Source organism: Cupressus sempervirens, chromosome 3, assembly GCF_028749045.1.
Source record: "Cupressus sempervirens isolate cs-2001-9-10 chromosome 3, ASM2874904v1, whole genome shotgun sequence".
Taxonomy (NCBI): Eukaryota; Viridiplantae; Streptophyta; class Pinopsida; order Cupressales; family Cupressaceae; genus Cupressus; species Cupressus sempervirens.
The window spans coordinates 256,472,296-256,492,185 of record NC_143120.1 but is presented as its reverse complement, the minus strand read 5'-3'; the positions used below and the strand labels follow the sequence as shown (position 1 = coordinate 256,492,185).

Here is a 19,890-nt window from a genome sequence, read left to right as displayed (position 1 = left end):
TACATGTAGCAGTGTTTTAGAAATCACTGTCAGGAAGATTTGTGTAGGATCTGTAAACCATAATGGGTTTATGGATGATGGGTTACTTCAGGACACAAAAAAACTGGAATTAATAAGCACAATTGGACAAGACCAAAGAGGTAAACATGAGTTTGCATGGAGAAACATGTGCGAGAAAACTCCAGTATATATGAGAAAACACTCTCCAACCTCATTGTCCTGCCACTTGTCCAGTACAGTCACTTAGGAAGTCAGAGCTACCGTAATTCCTAATTAGACGCTTTCAATGCATAAGAAATTATCCATTTTGGGCATGGAATGGCTTAATTTAGCTTTTCAGAATTCAACAGATGGTGAGTTGAAAAGACTAAGAGAAATAAAGAGACAGAAGAATTTGGACATTTTTAAAGCATGGGTGAATCTGCCATTTTTCTCAGTTTCAAAACTCACATTTTGCATAACAGCCACGACGACGCTCATGAAATTGTTACTTTTTGCAAAACTGACACTGTGATACTTATAAAACCACCACTTTTGATAGTCAACTTGTCATACAACTCTGGAAACCATAACCTTTGCATACAATGTCATAAAAGGTGCTATTGTTTTTTTGAAATTGTATAGTTTTTTAAGAGGAATCCATATGCAATAATATTTAGAGTTCAATGCCATCAAAAACCTAATTTGAACCTGTAATAGAAGTTATCACTTTGACATTTAGTGAAAACAATCCTTTCAAAAACCACAACTTCCTAATGTGGAGGCCTTTGGTCCCCAAAGCTAAAGATATTCAACTAGAGAGGGTGGAAGAACCTCACAATTGACAACACATGCCAGCTCACCTTGCACCATAAAATAGACATTACAAGATTTAGAACACCTCTGTCTACAATTGTCTATGCGATGTACTCTCTTTGGGGATATTCCTTTATTTGAGTCAATATCTTCCCTTGAAGACCTGTCTACCTTTTTTTACCTTTAAACCAAATAACATGAAGCTCTGTCCACCTTTGATGAGATGTTATTATTTGTCCCTCAATAATAACATATTTTTCAAATAGCACATGTAGGTGGTGCTAAAGGTACCTCATACATCAAAAGGAGCAACATTTACTACTACTTCATCAACAAACTTAGAACCTACAACAAAATTCATCTTACATTTCCTGCTAACAAGAACATTAGTATCTTCTATAGTCCAACTCAAATGCAAGGCCAATTCTTTCAACCAAATCTTAAGAAATTAAGATTGCTTGGGACTAGGAATCAAAAGATGCATCAGCTTTAACATTTTCAAATTGAATCTTGGTGTTAAATAAGGCTTGTTAAGCCAAGAAACCATATTGTTTAGTAATGCAAGTAATCATCAAATCCAATGTTAAAGTTTAATCTATCACTTAATCCTTTTCAGTAGAGAGGTGGTAATTTATCTTACACTTATTACATTGATTAAAAGGGTTCTTCTCAAGATGTAACTTCCAATTTGAATATTCTCGATGATCATCTTTTCCACAATAATCAAAACTACAGATTCTTTATGGTATTTTTGTAATTTAACCTTTTTTCCTTGGCTTTATCTCTTCTTATTCTTGGAGAAGATTGAGAACTTCTAGTTGGCACGCCTCATCTAGGTCTTGTACTGTAGATGGCAACATGGGCCTTTGAAGATGGCTATGAATCCCTCCAATATACTTTATTAAGACCTCATTCTACACATCTTTCTCCATTCAGACAGCCTTTTTAAAAACTCACTAGTGTATTGTTGCACACTTCATCCCTATTTATGTTTCAAAAACTGCCATTCCACAAATTTTTCCTCTTCATGGAAAATAAGATAAAGCTGTTTCTTAATCATTTCTGTAAATTTTACCCAAGAACTAATAGGATCTTTTTTTTTCTTAATGCCATCAAATACAAGAGACTCTCAAACTAAGTCAATGCAGGCTTTGCTAATCTTACCCTTGCAAAGGAAATTTTCCATTCCAAAGTAAGAGAACGCATGCTTAAGAAAACCTCCAATTCATCAATCAATGGTCATGCTTCTCCATGCCCACGTCTCCTTTTAATGGTTAAATTATAGTTCAAAATATCTCAGATATATCTGCAATAAGTCTACTCATCGCAATATGTTTGGCTTCCAAGAAGTAGCATCGACTTATCTAGGATAAGTTATTGCAGAAAACTTTCAAAATATTGCAGAGAATTTGGTAAAATAGCAGTGATATTTCTCTGTTTTATTACAATAAATAACAAACTTATCGCCCACAGGCCTGATATAGGAAGGGATGGCCCATATAAACATTTTGGAAAAACAGATTTGTAGAGGAGATAAAGGGCAAAGAGGAAAAAGAAGATTCCATCAGGATTGGAATAACAGATTTTTGTCTGGGAAAACAGATTTTAAGTTCCCAATAGTTTCCCGAGAAGTTTCCAACTTATCTCCGATATTTCCCAATATTTCTTTTTGGCCCTTGGTGATAAGTTGCTGATAATGATATTTTGAACTATGGTAGAATCGTAGTGTTATTATGCACATAGAGGTTTCTTGGAAGAGAATTATCAGTCCTCTTTGTGATGTCCCTAGCTGAATCCCAACAAACATTTCTCCATCATGTCAGTATGTGTGTACCCAACCATATGTGGGGCTAACAGCAATGTGTCCATGAGGGTGTTCAGCTATGATTACACTTTGGTGGGATGAAAATGTCACCCTTAATGCTGATGGGAACTATTCAGTATCGATCAAAGCTTTTGCCACAATGGTCACTTAGCTTGGTATCAAAGTCAAGGTCTCAATCTCAAGCCTACCTTGAAGGTTGAATGTTGTGCAAACTTGAGCAATTGGTGTCATATGTTGTTTAGAGATAATACCAACTTGCCACTGAGTTTGTCAGGTATTCATCTAAACCACTTTGGGTAGGGAAAAACAGACTGGGGTAGAATAAATAACACCAAGTGTCTACTATGAGCTGACTAGGTCATGTAAATTGTGAAGATATAAATAATAAAAGAAATAAGAATATTACCTTAAATTGGAATTTGGATGTTCTGCATTACCTGTTGCCGAATGTATTAAATGGATCATACCCATAGTATTTATGTATACTTGTACATATAAGATGTGTATATGTGTGTGTGTGTGTGCATATATACTTATATTCTTAATATAATGTATACACACACACACACACACACACATATATATAGTGACAAAATATTACATAAATATATGTAAGTATTACTAATATAATAGTGTGGGTGGAAAATTTAAGTTCCAAATCAAAACTAATATTCATTCAGGAAAAAGTCCATCGACCTTTTATAAAGCTTTTATTTTGGCCTTTCATATTTCTTCCAAAAATTACATGTCCACCGACCAAGATTGTAACCTTCATACGCATGTCTTTGCCATTCTTCTTTGTTCATGCAACGTAACTCCACCTTTTGCCATTTCTTTCTTATGTTGGCTGATCATCCTTCTATATATCTTTCCATCGCAATTGATCATGCCATTGCTCTCACAACTTATTAATAATTATTTCCAACCTGCAGTTGTATGATTTCTTGGAATATACATTATCGGCTAGCAAAAACGCAAAACAGTAATACCAGTTAAAAGTTCTCATTTGAGTTGGCCGGCGACTTAATCAAGTGATCTACATTTTGAAGCCATTGTATCAGGTCATTTCTTCTTCTTGAATTAGTTTATGCCTTCCTTGATAACAAACAAAAGAATATAGTCATAGGTTCATCAGACAGTCCAATTAGACCATGTCTTTATTTGCTATGTGATACGAACTAGATTGGAAATGTTATACCAACCATGCCAAGAGCACCTTAGGCTGATAAAGGCCTTTGTTATACAATGTTTTATTTCTGTTAACTTATTTGTCTATTTCAAAGAATTCAATGGAACATACCATCTATACTCCAAAATACAATAACGTTAATGTATACATCCTTGAGATTATGGAAGATTGTAAATAGTCTTTTCTTTCTTTATCTTTTTTTGAATATGAATACATCAAGAATTTACCCTACATAACTGAATATTTATAAAGCAAGCTGAAAGGAAGGATACTCCAGAGATCATCATCAAGGATAGCCAAGAATAGCTGAGATGAGTGGTGTATTCCATGTGATATGGACAACTTGATAAACCAGCAAGTTAGAAAGTTGTATCAGAAATATGAAGAATTTATGAATAATTGAAATTAGTAAAGCTAGTCAGCTCATAGTGGGAACTAGGTATTAGTTTGGTCTGTCAAGTCGAGTGGTGGGTGATCGGGCACATAATGTCCTTTAAAAATCCTTGGCCAAGGTAGGTTTAGTGGCAAATAATGCTGCTATGATCACTAGAGGTCAAGATAACTCATAATTGGATGAAGATTCTGTTGGGAGGTACCTATAGTCTAGCTGGCTATGTAGTTGACAACTTTGACATTAGGATGCTCAGGCAGCAAGACAAGATGGTGCACATGTGCCTTATCCCATGTAGGGTTGGACCATTCTTAGTAGAGAAGGAGTGGAGATTATACTAGGTCCGTGCTTGGGAGATTAAGCCTCTGTCAATGTTTTTCCTCTCCTCCAAATGCCTAGACTTGCACAAAGAAAATCAATTCCTATTTCTTGACATGGTGTGATCTAAACCTTGACAATATTCTAGTATTTTCTTCAGTAGCATCTTATTTCAGTTCAGCTATATACATACCATATGCAGTTACTTTCCTATTTTCTTATGAAATGGTAGTTGGAATTAGGAGCTATATTTATTTTACTTATCACATGTAATAGAATTAGTCACTTATTCTGATCATTCTTTCTAGCATATCAAGATTGTTAAATCTTTCAGTTTGTAGTTAAGATCTTATAAAACTATAGTTAATCAATTAATTTCTCTTATTCCTTTCACGTGAATAGGTAGCTGGCTTATTTCTATTCGATAAAAGAAAGCTTGTATTATTGTTTTTTATCTTTAGAAAATTGGATTGTTACATTGTTGTGAGTGGTTGGTAGTTTTTGACAATTGGTAGCTTTGAACAACCATTAGCCACTTTATATATTTTTGTAGTAAAGGAGACAAGAGAACTGTTTGGGATTTACTTGAACTAATTGTATATAAACCATGGAATGAAATTTATGAAGAAATCTTTTTATAATTGCTACTAAGAATTATTTATAGTTTTTCCTTCATTATATTGTTTACTCGATGATATTATGTAATGTCCCCATTTTTGCCAGCATCGAAGTTTCAAGGATTAGCCTATTATTGTGATCTTTGTAGGCTAATTATTGTGGATAGAGGGTCTTCTGAGGCAGTGGCTTGGCTTGGGAGGGTCTTGTCTTCTCCACAATTCAATAAGCTACAGGTTGGTCTTCATTTGCCTCAGATTGGACTTCATTTGGGCTTAGTTTTGTGTACTTACTATTTGTGGTAAGTTGGGTGTTGATTGAGATGGACCCTTCTGTTGTGAGGTTTTCACACATCGCCCCAAAATCTTGGGGACCCCCTTTTTAATCGCCTTTAGGGCCAGTGGAGAAGGTTAGATGTATTTTTCACCCGGTTTCAACTTGATTTTCCAGAGCTATCAGTTCTATCCTTAGGCCGAATAAGTTCAAAATTGATTTCAACTTGGCAGGATAAGATTGTGAATTTTGTACTTAGACGATTTCTTTTGAAAATTTGGATTTAATTGTAAATTTGAATGATTTTCAAATAAGGAAATTTTTCGTTAGACTTAGGTTCTTGGAAAATCTTTTTTTTTTTTGGTGAAATAGAATTTAATTTTGTAAGATGAAGTTAAATTGCAAAATCGATTTTTACTCTAGAGGCAATTTTATTTTTTGTCATAAAATTTTAATTATTTAGCAAAATCGATTTAGAGGAAAATTGCAAAAATTGGCTTTAATAGATTAAATTTGCCTTGAAAGCTTTTGGTATTTAATGAAATTGGTAAATTAATATTAAGAAATGGCTTTTGGTTAGCCAAAATTCAACTTCAAGGATGTATTAATTAGCAAACCCTCATTAAATAGAAATTTTTAGCATCCCCAAGGCACCATTCAATTTCGTTTTGCAATTTGTGGTTAATTAATAAATTAAAAGTGCAGTTTTCATTTTAGAAAATTAAAATTTTGGCAAAGTATTTAAAGTGGGCCACTAACTTAGCTTTAATTTTGGTTTTTCTTTCCTCTATAGGACCAAGTCGGCCAGCCTGGGAGGAAGGTGAAAGCTGCTATAAAGGGAGTCCCCTCCCATTTCATTTTCATCAATTCATTTGCTCCTCATGCTTGGGCGAATTTGAAGCAAGGGTAGATTTCCAAACTTGGCCGAAATTGGTGGAAGGCAATTTTTTGGCGATTTTTGGGCAATTTCTCCATTGCCATTGTTGGGCGATTTGTCTAAGGGCCAGATTTTTTGCGTTTTTGGGGATTTTTGCTCCACTTTGTGGGCTGCAATTTGTGCCCTAGGTGGCAGATTTTACAAATTTTGCTCCTTCTTTGCTTGGGCGAATTTTGTGGAAGGGCAGATTTTTTTTCATGCTTAGCCGAATTTTGTGGGAGCCGAATTTTGTGGGGGCCGAAATTTGTGGAAGACAAAATTCTGATTTTCTAGAGGGGCTGCAATTTTTATATCAGATTTGGGCAATTTTGTTGGGAGAAGAGATACATATGAAAGTTTGATTTTTGCATAGAAGGCAAGTGTTGGATAAGCTTAGAGGCTTTGTTTTCTAATTTGCAAAGGGATTTGTAATTCTTTGATGTCATATCCCGGGTTCCAAAAAGTTGCTGTAAGATTATTAGTTAAGGTGAAAGTCATCATCTAGAGTTGCAAGGAGTGCTTAAGCTGACATCCATTCTTTCGCTCTTTTCTAAGAATTGCACTACTTGGTTCTTCTTGCCTTTTGGTCCACCACTCTACCATCCCGTAATAGGGCGACGAGCATGGAGGATGATAGTGCAAGTAAGAATCCCAAGCGGGCAAACGCTAAGAAAGACAAAGAGGATATGATGCCCAAAACTTCCGTCTTCTCGCAAATGAAGAAAATAACCGATACTAATATCGCTACAGTGGACATGATACGGATGAGGGACAGACTAAAGGAAGGACAATCCCCCTTGGCAAAGAGGATATACAAGAGCGGAATTGTACATGTAGCAGCTTTTCCTCCTACTTTGCCTTGTCCGGAATTGATTATGGAGTGTGCATCCAGATTTGATCTAGACAGTAAATCCATCATTTTTGGCGAAGGGAAGAGAGTGTTGGCCAACATTGGCGAACAAGCAATTGAAGAGACATTTAATATTCCCCAGAGCAAGGGCATGACAGTTGTAATGGTGGATCAGGCGGCCAAATCATTTCAAGGTAACCAAGAGGCCTACTTCTCACATCTAAAGCGGAATTGGATACACGAAGGAAGGAAAGGAGTTAACAAATCAACAAGGCTTACAGTGGCAGATTTCAAGCCGGAATATGGCGATCTCATTGTTCTTCTCAGCCGGATCATGGGCCTAGCTCAAGCTATGCAATTCGAAAACTGGATGTACTTCTTCATTGATGAAATTGAAAAGGGAAAAGGAAAATTTGATTGGGCTAGGATCATAAGTGAAAATTTAGAATTGCAACTTAGAACAGTTCAAAACCAAAGGCAATTCTACATGGGATCCTATCTGTTTTACTTAATTGCTAGATTGTATGAGAGTCCGGGACATAGGGCCTTAGGAGAGATTGGTAATGGGCCGGGGCAATATTTGGTGCATGAATGCTATCCGCAGCTTCATTTGCACAATAACAAGGATTACAAGATGTTTTGCGATGCATTCGCCATGAAGACAGTAAGGGTATTACAAGGGGCGCCTGCTAAGAGACTTTCATCGGAAGCAGAAGCAAGGATTAAGAAGTTTGGGAGTTGGTTCATCCAATTCCCGCAATTCACATACATTAGAGTGGCAGGAAGTACAGTTTGTCCCAAGAGGCTTCCAAGATACCCGCCCGACAAGGTAGTTTTGATGGAATTGGCTAGGCAGCTTGAGCACTATGATAGAGTAATGAGGAATGAGGGGAAAACAGGCGTTTCCTTCTCAATTATAATTGGCAATGATAGTTGCCCAAATCGGGCCGCCTTTGAGGCTGCGGAAAAGGAATTGGAGTGGTATCATCTAGGATGGTACAGAGCAAGGCAAGGATTGGACCCTGTTGGTCTTATCAAGGCATCTCATGAAAGCGAATTTAAGCATGTTCCCACTATAGAGGACTTTTGGGCCAATGCAAAGGATGATTTTCACGTGAGAAAGCTAGCTTTCTCGAGATTGTCGGTGAACATGATGAGAGATATCAGATGGAGAGGCCTTGATATTCCCAATCAATTGGAGGATGATCGTAGTGTGTTGAGAGAAGACTATGAGACAGTAGTTGGAACAGAGTTGAATCCAGTGGATTGGGACGATCATCAGGATCCTTCCTTGGAGGCAGTCACAAGGACAGTAGATTTGCATACCGAGTCGTGGTATAATGCCAAGTTGAGAAAGCTAAAAAGACAAAAGGTTCTCCTTACTTATGAGATGATGAAACCAAAGGAAGGTCTAGTAGAATCAATCGGATAGAAGGGTGAAGGAAGTGGCCGGCAATCGGAGACAGTTAGAAATAGCAAGAAGAGGGCTTTGGAGGTAGAGAAAAGCCAAGAACGTCCGGAACCTCCAGCCAAGAGACAGCAGGCAGCGCCGTCAAGGGAGAGTATAACTAAGGCTAGAAGCCAAGAGGTCAATTCGAGTGATAAAGGGGCCGCAGTGGAGGTGAGCTCTGATTCGGAATCAAGTGGCTACAGTGAAAGTACGGAGTACTCCCCTCTCTCGGAGAACCAGCAAGGAAATATGGCAGAAACTAGTAGAGAAGAAGATGGGCCGATTGATATTGAAGAGATAAGTCTGGCGTCTAAGGCCGTTGGTGATGCTTTGTTGGTCGAACTGAATCCGGATTTGGGGAGATGCACTGCACCACTATGGTTAAGGCAAATGCTTATGCCGAGAGGCGAGGTGGTAATGGCTCACGCAGTTGATGATATCCAAGGACTAATAGAAAAGGATGATAGCGAGAACCAAAAAAAGATGGCAAATACGGTGGCAAGGGTAATCAAAAGTGACAGTGATGGTCACCGAAGGGTTCAGATTGCTATACCAACAGTCAATAAGGCAGCGGATGAGATTGCAGCCCAGGAGTACGAAATAGTAGAACATAATTTGGGAAGAAATACAGATGATATGGAATGTGAGGAGGTTCAGGAAGGCATAGCATCAATCAGAGAAAGATTGAGGAAGGCAAACGAAAGGATAGTAAAGTTGGAGGCCGAAAACAAATATTGGAGAGATTGCCAGCCAATCCAACAGCTGCATCAGGCAGCCCTTCCTCAAGACAGCAGGAGCAATTCAGAAGAGGTATCAGCTCAGTTACATGAAGTAAGGGGTTGGATCTATGATACAATCCAAGATGGGCGAAATTTCTTGCCCTCCTTCATCTCAACATTCCAGTCATTGGTGACTGTTAGAAACAAATTCAGATTATTTGAAGAGGAATGGAAGAATTTTCTTCCCATCAAGGATTTGGTTATTCCTAGGCTGCAGGCGTTCATTAGGCTACCGGAGGCATATTTGGAAAGAGCCCGGTTGGTTGATGAGAGAGGATTGAGCATAGTTGAATCTTGGTATGTCGCATTGACTACCAGATTCAGAACACTTGAAGAAATTCATGATGAGATTGCACAACACGGCCCAAGCGTCGACACTTCCATTTCGACCATGATGAGCGACATTGGGGTGACGCTTGATTTTGAGGGTATTAGAGAGGAGGATGTCAGTGAGACAGGATTTGGATCGAGATTGGATGAGTTAGGAAAGGCTGCCGTCAAAAGGAAACATCTGAACACCCTTTCCTCACTCAATGCTTTTATTGGGTTTGCAAAGGAATATGAGAAGGATCACGAAAGGATACTACAAGCAGCAAACAGCGTGGCAAAGTCAGCAGAACTCCGAGCGAAGCACACACCTTGTCCTCCTATGGAAGAAGTTAACGAAAGGCTAGCTAAGTTCATTGCCTTAGCTAAAAGAACAAAAGAAAAAGGAAGAATTATATTAGAAGATCATCTTATGTAAGCCCAAGTGGCAACTTTCTCTTTCTTCTAGAATAGGACAAGTGTTTGTTTCTGATTGGCCACCATTTTGGTGCCTTCTCATTGGTTGCCACTTTTGCACTTTTTTCATTGGTCCATTGATGAGGTGGCATCTTCTCATTGGCCGATGGGGTGGCAACCCTAATTAGGGTTTTGGATCCAATCTGGATCGTCGATCTTGTTTTGATCTCTACCGTCCATTGTATTTTGGACCTCTATATAAGGCCATTGGCTCTCATTTGTAAAGGGGGGGGATTGGAGAAATTGTTGCGAAAATAATACCAAAGTGCTCTCTTTTTCATTGCATGTTGACTAAGAACATTGGGTGTTATTGCATGTTTTCTACTTCCACATAGTTAAATTTTCTTTTCAAGTTGAAGCAATTTCATTTCAAGTTGTTAGAGTAAGAGTAAAATAAAATGGATAGTTGCATGGTAGCTTTGGTAGATGTTTGATAGGGGTCAACACTAGGCCACTAGCATCCTAGCGGCTGGTTGGGAGGCTTTGTGTGGTGATCTAGTTTACTTTCCTTTGAAGCGTTGCATCTATGGAGGTAGGGCCGCTGGTTAGCCTTCATTAGATTCGATCCCCGTCCATCTGCTAACCTTCCATTCTTAGGAGTAGGAGTAGTTGAGCAGCCAAATTTCATGCTTAGAAGAGGTTAGTTAGAGAAGTAAACCAAAACATCAGCATTCTCACCTTCCATCGCCATTCACCCTACATTGCCATCATCGCGCCATCAACATCATCTAGCATTCACACCGAACCACCATCGCCATTTTCTCACCAAGATCCAAATTTTTCTCAAACAAGAAAACGTAAGGCCGCCTACGTGATTACCAGCAAATCACATTGATAAAACTGAGCGAGTATCCAACGGTGTAAGGAACATTGGAGTTATACTCATGTCCCATGAGAGATAACTTTTCAAGAGAGGAATTGTGTATTTGATATTTTGTATCAAGCATCCAATTACTAATATGTTATGTAGTGACACAAAACTCGCATCAACACCTTCCTATTTTTTGAAAGTGCATTTGGTCACATTGAGAAATAATAGGTATAACTCCTATTTCAAACGTCATATTTAAATGATGAGTATTTTGGAGTTATTAATATAAACATAAGAGCTGGTCAAGTTGAAGAGGATGCAAAGCAAGTTTCCCGTTATTTGAATGGATTACGCATAGACATCCAAGATGAGATAAGCATGGTTAATGTGCACAAAGTGGAAGAGGCATATCAATTTGCCTTGAAGGCTGATGAGAGCTTCAATAGGAAGCAACAAAGTAGTTCCCGAGGAAGAGGCAAACCTTCACATAGAAGAGGACAGCCCAGTACTGGTCGAGGCTCCACCAACAAACAAGATGCAACAAACACTTTACATGCAAATACGCAAGAAGGAAGGGGAAGAGGAAGCTTCCCTAGAGGAAAAAGGATGGTCTTATCATGGATGGACATGAACTCATAACTTCTTTTAGATACTCGAAGGCTCGTTGTGCCTTTTTGTTCCAAGTGAAAGCAACCTTCTTGGTTAGATCTATATAGGGGGCTGCAATTTTTGAGAAGCCTTTAATAAATCTTCGATAGAAACTACAAAATTCCACAAAGCCCCTAAATTGAGTAAGGGTTCTTGGTTTTGGCCATTCCTTAATGGCTTTGATTTTTCTTCATCTACACTCACTCCATCTTTGTTGATTTTATGCCCTAGGTAGAGTGTTTCTTGTAGTCCAAATTGGCACTTTGAAATCTTTGCATAGAGTGACTCTCTTTCCAAGATACTTAAGACTTCCTCGATATGTCTTTGATGCTCTCCCCATGTTTTTATATAAATAAGGATGTTGTCAATGAATATGAGAAGAAAATTCTGTAACTTCTATCTAAAGGTATGATTCATGCAAGATTGGAAAGTTGTCGGTACGTTTGTAAGCTCAAAATGAAGTACAAGGAATTCAAAGTGTCCATAATGGCATCTGAATGTTGTTTTTGGTACATCTTCTTTCATCCTAATTTGGTGATATTCAGATCTTGGATCAATCTTGGAGAAATAACATGCCCTATGTAATTCATCCATTAGCTCATCACTTCTAGGGATAGGGTATCTATTTTTAATGGTTTTCTTGTTTAATGCTCAATAATTGATGCACATTCTCATAATCTCATCTTTCTTCTTAACAAGTACCACTAATGATGCAAATGGGCTACTACTATATATGCCCCATCTATAATAGTTCTTTGATGGTTTTCTCTACTTCCTCTTTACACTTGTGGGGATGTCTATAAGGTGTAGTAATTACATGTTTTGCTCCCTCTTCCAATTCTATGGTATGTTCAAACCTTCTTTTGGGGGGAAGTCTTAGAGGAATGTCTTGACTCTTAAACACCTTTTTATATTTCTTAAGGAAAGGTTGAATCTCTACACGGAATGCTTGCTCTTTAGTGGGATTTTTATCGAGGATCATATATTGGGCTACCATTTCCCCTTGGTAATGTTTTAATATTTTCTCCATTTTATTACATGATACTATTTTTGTCATCCCAACATGCATTCCTTTTAAGGTTATTTCTTTCCCTTCATGTTTGAAGCACATCTTAAGATTTGGTTCATCCATGATAAAGCATCCTAGGGAGTTTATCCATGACATCCCTAAGATGATATCATTTTGTATGTTTTCTACATAAAAATCTCTTATAATTATATGCCTGTCGGTGGCAATTTTCACTTGTGTGACCATCTTTGTACAACAATCTATGGATTCATTTGCCAACTTGACCCTAAAGCCTTCAAAATCGTGAGTTTTTAGCCTCCTTTTTGTCACCAAGTGCTTGCTGATGAAATCATGAGAAGCTCTTGTGTCTATTAGTGCAATTACTTTTTGACCCTTAATTATGCCTTTAATCCATAAAGGCATATTTTTGTCTTGAGAGATGACTGCTAGTGTTCCTTATTCTGATTCCTCCACCTTTGCTTTTTTATTTGTTTCTTCAATTTGGTTTACTTGCCCTCTTTTACATCAATGATCCCGATCCCGAGGTTCCTTACATTTGAAGCATAGTTTTTTTTAATTAATTCTTCACTTTGTTGACATTTGTGTCTAGTGCTCCATGGTTTATTACACAAGTGGCATGGTTTAATTTGGTCGTCCCTCCTTATTCATTCATTCTAGTGGAATGTTTTGGTAGTGAAATTTTGAGCTCTTTCCTTATTATTAGATTCAATCATCTTTGCATTTCTTATAGCTTCTTCTAGATTTTGGGTTTCAAGGGGTTTCATCATGGTTTTTGTGGATTCTTTAATATCTTCTATGAACATATGCATGAGTCTCTTTTGGGAGAGATTGGGAGTCATGACGAAAAATTCTTGGAATTGTCTAATATATTCAGTCAATGTTACCATTTGTTTAAGATGTGTTAACTCTTGAAAGTATCATTCAGTATCTTTCTCATCAAATCTGTTCATAAGTTTTTGAGAGAACTCTTCATAGGATTTTACATCTTTATGCTCTAATGAGATATGTCCATGGGTCCACCAATCATGTGCTGTTTCACCAAGATGGATTATTACAAGTTGGAGGGTGTCTTCTCCGTCATGGGATTTAAAATAAAAAATATGTTTAGTATTTCTAACCATTGATGGGCTGTAACTCCCCTGATCCATTAAAATTTTGAATTGCTACCTTGCTTACTTTGCGTTTGAGTTCTTCATTTATATGCCTTCTAGGCATCTCTCTTCTTTTATCCTCACCAAATTCCCTAAATGGGAGTGCTTCTCTAATGTGAGGTTCTAAAGCTACATTTTCTCTTTTAATGTCTTCAGTGCTAGTCATGGGTTGCTCTACCCCTTCCTCCTCTCTTAGGTTTACTCCTCTAGTTAGAAATGTGGGTTGAGGAAGGCTGGTGTTCGAAGTCATATTGTTATTTTTAGAATGGATTGAACTAGTCTCTCTCCCTAGGTTAGGTTAACTTCTAAAATTATTGATTGAGTTTCCCATGTTCTGTAAGGCTTGGAGGAGGGCCTGATTTGACTTCTCCATTTGATTCAATATAGTTTTGTCCGTTTGGTTGGTTTGTTCCATAGAGGATCTCACTTCATTTGCTAAGTCGTTCATTGTGGTTTTCTTTGTTCTACTCTCGTAAGTTTGCATAAGCCTACACTCACAGAATGGCAAGATTATGCTATGATGCCACTGTAATTTCCCCTCTTCTAGCTTAAGGAATGAATATCAAAACCTACAACAATTTGTTAGTACATTATAGGATAATATATATTAAAATCCAAAACATGTTAGAAATATTGAGCTAATTGAATATCAATCTAAATACTATCCCTTACTAACCCCTCCTAATCCCTCGAAAGGAACTATTCTCAAATCACTAACCCTCTATGAGAATTACTTCTCGATCAAGCAATCGGCATATGAAGAGCGCCCTTCCTAAGGCCTCTTTGGGAGATCTGATTATGCTCTTTGCAACACTACTTGGTAGAGATCCCACCTCTAACCAAGTCTCTTATCTCTAACATATGCATATGATTGACTAGTACATGAAGAGAACCTCTATAGATCTCTCTCTAGATTCCCATTTTGAAATCCGACATTCAACTTAGAATGTCCTCTAATCTCTAAGTTCCCTCTCAGAGGAACTTGGCATCTATATTGGATGTTTTCAGCTGTAAATAATCAACCTCTCATTTGATAAAGAACAATTCTAGTATACCTTTGGGGGTCTCTGAGTTTGTTTTGAATTTATAATATTATTTTTGTCTCTGTATCTTATTCTTCCTTATATTCTGAGATTCCACTATTCTCTTTTAATCTTCGAATATCTAATTCTTATTCTTATATGTTATCATAGTTGCAATTGGAATTACTTCCTGTTGTTGTATCTTAAATGCTTAGTATTGGTGATCGACATTGTCTTATATTCTTGGCACTTTTCTCTATTTCAATCTTGCTAGGATATTATGGTTTAGTTGTCTCCATCTATGCAAGTTAGTAGCCTACGTTGTTGGGATTTTTGTGGTATTAAACCTCGATCATGTCCCTTTCACATCAGCCTAGTCTGATCGAAAGATTGCACTTATTATCTCCAGCTCTGTGATTGGCGACCAGTAAATAAGAGGTTGTCTTGTTGTTTCGTGGTTATTTTACTTGCCTTATTCAATGGTCTTATTTTCCTTTCTTTGAGTTGTACTACTGACAATGTGAATTTTGGAGTGTTGTCTACGTTTGTTATTACTTCCAATACTCAACGATGACTCGGTCTTATCTGCGATTAGTAGACGAAACTCTGATTTTGATTGTTGATGCTCCTTTTTCTGCGCTAACCATCATATATATGAAGTGGCTATCGTGAATGGTTGCTTGAGCGGTCGCATCCCTTGGTCTTTGTATCGATTCACAAGGTTTATACTAATATAGTTAGTTCATTATATTTTCTATATTTATTGTTTACTATAATTCTTAATTGAATATATTAGATTTAATTATTTGTGCAAGGAGATTTTTTAAGAAGTTTGCTTAGATTGAATAACTATTTATTTCTTAATTGTTTATTATAATTTTCTTTTTATTATTATAATTATTATTTTTCTCAATTATAATTTCTAAGATAAGAATTCTCCAATATTTATTATTTGTATATGTCAAATTAATATTTATTTAAGAAATTACATGCATTATTGGGAACTTATTTTGGGGTTATCACAAGCAGAAACTATATTAATCTGGTTCTTACTTTATTAATTAACCCAAAAGAAATAACATTTGTAATACCCGTAAATGAGATGTATTTATGTTTATATATCAGTATATCAAATGCATTTCTTATGTTTCTGTTGCATCTTTTACCTACTTTTCTATCTTATCTCTATTGCCTATTATCTTTATCTTCTATCTACTCTGGTGAATAGATCTAATTCCTATGCTATATCTCTGGATAAGGACATGGTGCTTAGATAGCATCCCTAACTACAATCATATCTTCTGACATATACATTATAAAACTATGTTTCCAGATTACCCTTATATCTCCATATTTGTGTATGTATCTTGTTTTCCAATCAACACCCATCTTGGAGAATATCTCGAGTGTAAGTGAAATTTGTACTTGGGAAGAGAAAAATACTTTCACAAATGGTGAATATACAAAGGTGAAGGAGGAGGAGATATCAAGGATTTTACCACTTTTGAACAAAGAGTATAGGGATCTTGCTAATCAAGTTGACACATCAACAATACAAGTACCAATAAAAGAAGAATAGTCCACAAACTCACATTCAAAACATACGAGAATAGTATCCAGCATATTGGAAAACAATTTTTCTATCAGTTATATTGTAGTATTTTACAATGTTACCCTAGCACTAGGGTACGTCCAGATGGCGGGACATCGGAACGAGTTTCTAGGATGGGGAGAAAATGGGCCTCATTTTCAAGACGGCAGGGGGATGGCCAGGGGACGATGGCAAGGAGGAGTGTTGTATAGTATACATATAGAACTTGAAATTCGTGTTATGAAATGATGGTTCAGTAGAACATAGCCAAATCAAAATACTTGAACATAGCCAAATTGCAACATGAACTAGAACCATTGAACATTCAACATAGTAACATATTACATACCCAATAGTAACATTCAAAAAATAAAAGTCAAATAGAAATCCAAGTCCCTGTACTAGCGGCAGCATGGTTGCGGAGTGGCGGAGGTGGGGGTACTTGGGTACGTGAGTACTCGGTGCGGGGACGTCTCGGGGATGGGTACTCCGAGGTTTGGGAGGGGGGTGCAAGTCCCAGTATAATACTAGTATTTTATTAATTTTTAAAACTAAGGTACTAGTGATGCAAGTTTTTGTAACACTTACATAACATATTAGTAATTGAATATCCAATACAGAGTATCAAACATACAATTCCTCTCTTGAAAAGCTATTGCTCATGGGATATGAGAATAACTCCAATGTTCCTTACTCTTGTGGATACTCGCTCAGTTTTATCGATGTGATTCGCTGGTAATCACGTAGGCGGCCTTATGCTATTCAATTGAGGATGACTTGGACTTTGGTAGGATGAAGGTGATGGTGGTTTGGTTTGTGAAATATGCGGGGGCAGATAATGTTGATGGTGGTGATGATGGAGGATGTGTCTGCCAATGATGATGTTGATGGGAAAGCGGTGGTGGTCGAAGGTGAATGGATGTATTCTAATACTTGACTTACTTCTCAACTTCCTTCTCTAAGCTTCGACTATCCAGCTACTCACTATTCTACTCCTACTCCTATGAATGGAAGGTTAGCAAATGGACGAGGATCGAACCTAATGAAAGCTGACCAACGACCTCACTTCCACAGGTGCAATGATTCAAAGGAATAATAAACTAGTTTACCACACAAGGCTTCCCAACTAGCTGCTAGGATGCTAGTGGTCTAGTATTGATCACTATCAAACATCTACCAGCATCACCACACAATTAGCCATCTACTTCTACTCTAGCAACATGAAATAAAGTCCTACTTTAATTTGAGAGATGAGGAGAAACATGCAATAGACCAAAATGATCATGTATATCCACCATGCAAGTCACAACAATGAATAGAGAACAATTTCGATAGTATTTTGGCAACAATCCTCCAACATAACTCCCTTTTACAAATGAGAGAAAATGGCCTTATATAGGGGTTGAAAATACAATGGACGGTGGAGATCAAAACAAGATCAACGATCCAGATTGGATCCTAAAAACCCTAACTAGGGTTGCCACCCCATCGGCCAATGAGAAGATGCCACCTCATCAACAGACCAATGAAAAAAGTGCAAAAAGTGGCAACCAATGAGAAGGCACCAAAATGGTGGCCAATCAGAAATAGACATTTGTCCTATTCTAAAAGAAAGAGAAATTTGCCACTTGGGCTTACATCAAATGATCTTCTAATATAACTCTTCCCTTTTCTTTCATTTTCTTAGCTAAGGCAATGAACTTAGCTAGCCTTCCGTTAACTTCTTCCATAGGAGGACAAGGTGTGTGCTTCGCCTTGAGTTCCACTGACTTCATCACGCCACTCGCTGCTTGTAGTATCTTTTTGTGATCCTTCGCAAATCCAATAAGAACATTGAGAGAGGAAAGAGTGCCCAAATGCCTTTTCTTGATAGCAACCCTTCCTAACTCATCCAACCTCGATCCAAAATCTATCTCATTGATATCCTCAAAATCAAGTGCCACCCCAACGTCGCTCATCATGGTTGAAATAGAAGTGGCGACACTTGGGCTGTGCCATGCAATCTCGTTATGTATTTCTTCAAGTGTTCTAAATCTGATAGTCAATGCAACAAACCAAGATTCAACTGTACTCAACCCTCTCTCATCCACCAACTTGGCCCTCTCCAAATATGCTTCTAGTAACCCAATGAATGCTTGTAGCCTAGGAATAGCCAAATCTTTGATGGGAAGGAAACCTTTCCACTCTTTGAATAATCTGAACTTGTCTCTAACGGCCACTAATAACTGGAATGTCGAGATGAAGGAAGGCAAGAAATTTTGCCCATCTTGGATTGTATCATGGATCCAATCCCTGACTTCATGTAGCTAAGCTGATATCTCTTCTAAATTGCTCCCGCTATCTTGAGGAAGGGTTGCCTAGTGCAGCTGTTGGATGGGCTGGCAATCTCTCCAATATTTGTTCTCGGCCTCCAACTTTACTATTCTTTCATTTGCCTTCCTTAACCTTTCTCTAATTGATGCTATACCTTCCTGGACCTCGTCACACTCCATATGATCTATATTCCTTCCCAAGTTATGTTCCACTATCTCATATTCCTGGGCGCCAATCTCATCCATTGTCTTGTTGACTATTGGAATAGCAATCTAAACCTTTCGGTGACCATCACTGTTGCTCCTGATTACCCTTGCTACCATTTTTTCCATTTGTTTTTGGTTCTCGCTATCACCCTTTTCCATTAACCCCTAGATGTCTTCAACTATATGGGCAGTTACCACCTCGCCTCTCAGCATAAGCATTTACCTTAACCATAGTGGTGTAGTGCATCTCCCCAAATCTAGATTTGGTTCAACTAACAAAGCATCACCAACAGCCTCAGGTGCTTGACTTGTTGCCTCAATGTCGATTGGCCCATCTTCTTCTCTACTAGTTTCTACCATATCATTTCCCTGTTGGTTTTTCGAGAGAGGGGAGTACTTGGTACTCTCACTGTAGCCACTTGATTCCGAATCAGAGCTCACCTCTACCGCAGCCCCTTTATCACTTGAATTGACCTCTTGGCTTCTAGCCTCAATTATACTCTCTCTTGATGGCGCTACGTGCTGTCTCTTGGTCGAAGGTTCCTGATGTTCTTTGCTTTTTTCAACCTCCAAGGCTTTCTTCTTGCCACTTCTAACCATTTCCTGTTGCTGACTACTTCCTTCATTTCTTTGCCTGACTGATTCTGCTTGTCTCTCTTTTGGCATCATCATCTCATAGGTAAGGGGAATCCTTTGCCTTTGCAGCTTCCTTAGTCTTTCATTATACCACGACTCAGTATGTAAATCTATTGCCCTTGTAACTACCTCCAAGGAAGGATCCTGATGATCATCCCAATCCACTGGATTCAATTTTGTTCCTTCTACTGTACTATAATCCTCTCTCAGCACATTTCCATCATCCTCCAGTTGATCTGAAATATCAAGGCCTCTCCATTTGATAGCCCTCATCATGTTCATCGACAACCTTGAGAAA

General features: G+C 37.8%; 1 protein-coding gene across 2 annotated transcripts in view; it reads right to left on the bottom strand.

The window, feature by feature from the left end:
• The window catches only part of LOC149565848 (ABC transporter B family member 19-like), a 73,380-nt gene that overhangs the window by 38,216 nt on the left and 15,274 nt on the right, over nucleotides 1-19,890 (bottom strand). The gene's annotated exons all lie outside the window — the stretch shown is intronic.